The sequence below is a fragment of the Eucalyptus grandis genome, chromosome 2 (assembly GCF_016545825.1).
Source record: "Eucalyptus grandis isolate ANBG69807.140 chromosome 2, ASM1654582v1, whole genome shotgun sequence".
Taxonomy (NCBI): Eukaryota; Viridiplantae; Streptophyta; class Magnoliopsida; order Myrtales; family Myrtaceae; genus Eucalyptus; species Eucalyptus grandis.
In genome coordinates, this window is record NC_052613.1 from 35,614,231 (window position 1) to 35,619,397 (window position 5,167).

Below are 5,167 nucleotides of genomic sequence, written 5' to 3' on the forward strand. Positions count from 1 at the left end.
AAGAAGATATATATTTGATCTCAAAACAAATGTACTTATATATGTCTTTCGAATAAATGCAACTCTTCAAAAGATTGCAAAAGAACAAAGACAACCTTTCGGAAAAGGTTGTAAAATGAACAAGTATGTCTCAAAGGTTACGTTGAAAAGACATAAAAAATTCGGAATTAAATAAATAAAAAATAATTATAACTTTTCGTGAATAGTCGCACTGTTTCAACAAGACTTTATAATTAATTTTTTATAGAAATAAATCCGAATTTTCAATAAATAAAAATAATGATCATTGGTTAGTGCCAAATTACGTCCACGTGCGCACTCACATCTTTTCGATGTGGAACAAGGCACCTCTTCATTTGTTTTATAAACAATTTACCAACAATCCCCCACTTTTGTTTATAAAACAAAAACAAAAAATAAAACGTTAGAAATATACAGCCAAAATTTCCGTGAGATTAATATACATACATAAAGGTCTCTTTCGAGTTAAACCTTTACTTAGTGCAAATATCTCAAAGCTCTATCAAAGTGACAAGTAGCTCGGCTTTAAACTTGTACTTTTATATAATAGAACCGGGCATACCACACATACACTAACCTCTTGTTTCAGCGAGAAGTTCTATATTACTCCGCATTATTATGGCCTTGTGCTTGATCCTATTTCATGAGCTCTCTAGAAAGCAACCCTAACTTTCGTAAGAGGCGGCACCACTTCTAAGCTCATATAGGTGAAGTATCTACCATGTGTTTCTGTTACTATCAACACATTACAAATTTGTATCATACTTCATTAAGAATTTAATTCAGCTTACAAAACGTAACAGACTATACTGACTTCTCATATCAGGGCTACGTCAGTATCAAACAATCACATTCAATAACTTGTTCTTACCCATTAAACCTTGTAACTAGTGATGTTCTAGAAAAAGGTCGGGTTACCATTATTGGTGATTTCAATTAAAGGGTTTCAGCCCCATTTCTTATGAGGTCATTATTACCATATGTCTTGGTAAAGCCTTCGTCAAAGGATCGGCAAGATTATTACTTGACCTAACGTAAACAATTGTTATGGTACCATCTTTAGTCAATTGTCTCACATATTCATGTCTTAGACTAATATGTCTAAACTTACCATTATAGGTTCTACTATAGGCTCTTACCAAAGTAGCCTAACTATCACAATGGATAGAAATAGGAGCCATAGGACTAAGCCATGAATTGATATTCAACAACAAATTCATAGCCCATTTAGCCTCTTTCCCAAATTTTGCTAAAGCAACAATTCAAATTCCAGAGTTGAGTGAATTATGCACATTTGTTTCTTGCTCGCTCAAGAAACAACACATTCACATAATGTGAAAATTAATCCATTAGTGGATTGTTTATCTCTCACACTTGCAATCCAACTAGCATCGGTATATCTTTCTAATATAGCCGAATTATTATAGAACAATAAGATAACTCTCTAATATTCTATATTGGATTACTAGTATTTACTCAACTTGCATATACAAAAGTAATATCAGGTCTAGATAATGTATCACATACATCAAAAACCAATATCACTCACATTAAAAACTCTCCACTAGGAATCAAATGGAGTACTTATATATTTGAAAACAAGATGTTTAAATCTATAAAACATCTTCTCCATGTAATCACTTTAGCTCAAAGAATAACCCCCACTATTTTTTTTTTTAATTTTAATACTTAAGATAATATCTGTTTCACCCAAATCTTTCATTTTAAAAATGAAAGTAAGATACTTCTTCATCTCAATGATTCCAATCATATTAGTTCCAAAGTCCCTTTAGACATAACCCCACTTCAAGAATATTCCAAGAGGTAATTAATTGAAATTATGCATCATCAAATTTTCATCCTCGATGAAATACATACATATCAGCCCATGCATGTCACAACATTCTCTAACAATTCAATAAACGCGAGCGAATCGAGTATCGAGGTATCATAAATGCATAAACTGGAATTAAGAGAGGCGAAAAGAAGATACCAGCAATTCTAGGAATGGAATCAACAACACCGAATAATCCGAATCTTCTAAAAGGTATAATCAGAGCCATACCTCATTTCTTCATCAAATTGCACGCAAGGGCAAAACCATAAATTTAACATTATTATGCTTGAAACCATTAGATAATATGATTGAATCGAAATTTCATGCCACTGCTTATGTGCTCGCATAAGCCCATAATAACATAAACATCCGTGCACATATTAATCCAGGACATCAAGCAATCAAGCCGATTCCAATTAATCATGTGCTTGAATGCATGGCTCAAAAATACTAAAGCATGAAACTAATCAAGACCAAAAGTCTAGCTCAATCACACAATACCAAAATTCTATAGACATCTTCCAGTTCTAGTTCAAAATTCACACGCTTGTGTCAATCTCGTAATGCATTGCGATTGAACTCACTTTTCTTGGTCAACCGCCTACAACAATTAACAGCTCAAGCATACACATGCGTACCAATTTCTTGTTACTGAAGTCTTAAATAGGGGCATATCGCATCTCTTCAATTCTATCATGATCCCACACATGGAATTGAACACACATGCCAAAAGATGACTAAAGACCTCAATGACAAATAATGCAGCAGTTTATGTGCTAAACATGGAGATAAAAATATCTCATACCTTAGCATATAAGCCGATAAGCAAAAACAAAAAACAATACCTCAGTACACTCTCAAGTAATCATCCAAAACATCCATGAATGACCCAACTCAATTTCAAAACCATAAAAAGTCAAGTATTACCAACCACAGCATCCACAGGGTCATGCAAAAGTTCGTTTCATTTTACATCAAGAATCATGTAGAGGAACAACATACCTGTGATAAGCGTCCCACCAAAAGCAAGGGACATGAACCCGAGCATATCAAACAATATGGTTATACTGCCTTTCCGAGGCCTTAGTGTCCTTTGAAATCAATAGTGTAAAAACATTTTCAAATGGTTAGCAAAATAGAATCAGATGTCCAGATGACCAAAGTTATGCATTCATGTGCTGGAAGCTCAGAGCGGCCTCACGAGGAGACATGGGGCACCCTCCATGCAGATGGCGCGCCACGCCATCTATCTCTTTCTCCTTCCAATGCTTGACATCATACCTCATATAATCCAAACCTCCTCCATTTCCTTTGAATATCTAAGAGCTTCGTAATTGACTCGACATCTGAGTCATAGGGGTTGCTTCACAGCATATTTGGGCGGTAAGGACTCGACAATCTCGATGTCTTTCAGAACCTCTATGAAATGCTTCCAATCGAATATATCTTTCAAGTCACTGGGATCGGTCCGAAACGATTTGTGATTCAGAAAAGGAAGAACCAGGGTGGCATTCATGATCTTTTCGACCACAACCATATCGCAGATTCCTGTCCTCATCTGATTCAAACCCCCAGTAGCATGAACTAACAGATAACCATTGGTTTTTGCATCCGTTCTTATTCGATTCTTCAGCCGAGTGACGCACTTCTTGTAGTTGTCACTGTTTGGCTTCATCCAAATTTCTGGAGTTAACAATTTCTTCAAAATGCGCTTCGGCATAAATTCACCGTCACCGCCATTGCCACCGCCACTGTTCTCGGCGACATAGCCGCTGAAGAGCGACACCTTGAAGAAGACCGAGAGCACGATGATCAGGATCAGGCCACCTTGCGCCCGATGTGCCGCCGTGATTGCACCCCATGCATCACCCACGCGGTAGCATCCTCGATCCTGAGCACCCTTTTTCTTGCACTTGATCTCACGAATCAGAGTCTCGGCATCCTTGACGCCGTTTTATGAGATGCGATGCCATCTCGCATGATATGTCCACAATGGATTTCGCATCATGAGCAAGAGCCTCGTCCATCACCTTTTGCTCCGGGAAATTAGCGTCGTAATTCAAGACTCCGCCATCTTGTCCTTATGACAGAACCAAAATGGACAGATAAAAAAAAAAACAGAGAGAAAATTCAAGAGAAAAGAGAGAGAGCCTGTAGATCTCTTTCATGCAGAGGTCACTGGCATTGTGTTTGTAAATCTCATAAATAGCGTTTTCCAGAACCTCCCACGAGTGATCGGCGTACTTCGGATCCACAAACACCTCCTTGAATGCGATTATTTGCGGATTGCTCAGCTTACCCACCCGGAAACTTACAATCACGACCCGAAACGGAAGTTTCGGGTGTGCTAATCTCGGCGATGGTAAGGAGAGAACCAGATCCAATTGAGAGATTGGATGACGACTTGGTATCACTAAAAGCAAACGATGCAGAGTCGAACACAGGCGAGAGAAGAGCATGCTTCAATAGACCGATTCGACGAAGAGATGTGGTGTTGTCTCTGTGCACAACGTTGACCACAACTTCAATGTTGATAATTGCTATATCACCGGCTCAAAATGGGTTGCTGTCCAAGCGGGCTGTCCTATTTCTTGGGGTTGACACGTGAGGGCCATTAGAGAGAAGAGAGAGAGCCACGACTGCCAACATGAGTGGAGATAAATGCCATAATAACCAGAGAGAGATTTGTCCATGGAACGAAGAAGAGGACTCCTTTTGCGTTTCGCACATCCTTTGCTTAACCCACCATCAACCGCATCCTTAACTCCATTGTTGCACAAATAAATCCTTAAAATTGTTGGAAAAATATGGCTTCGAATTGAGTAGAACAATGAAGTCGGATCGAGTAATCAAGTCGGACTTTGAGGCGTGATATCACTTTCTTTAAGGATTTATTTGCCCCACAAAGTTGCTAATGGTCACCAGCAAATTTCCTCCAGGATACAACAAAGTCTCAAATAAGAATACTAGATACCAATTCTAGTATTTCTCCAGGGTCTCTCATGGGAAACAATTAGAAACAACGGCTGCAGTTTTTCTCTAAAGAAAACGAAAAAATGGAAGAAGATATATATTTGATCTCAAAACAAATGTACTTATACATGTCTTTCGAATAAATGCAACTCTTCAAAAGATTGCAAAAGAACAAAGACAACCTTTCGGAAAAGGTTGTAAAATGAACAAGTATGTCTCAAATGTTACGTTGAAAAGACATAAGAAATTCGGAATTAAATAAATAAAAAATAATTATAACTTTTCGTGAACAGTCGCACTATTTCAACAAGACTTTATAATTAATTTTTTATAGAA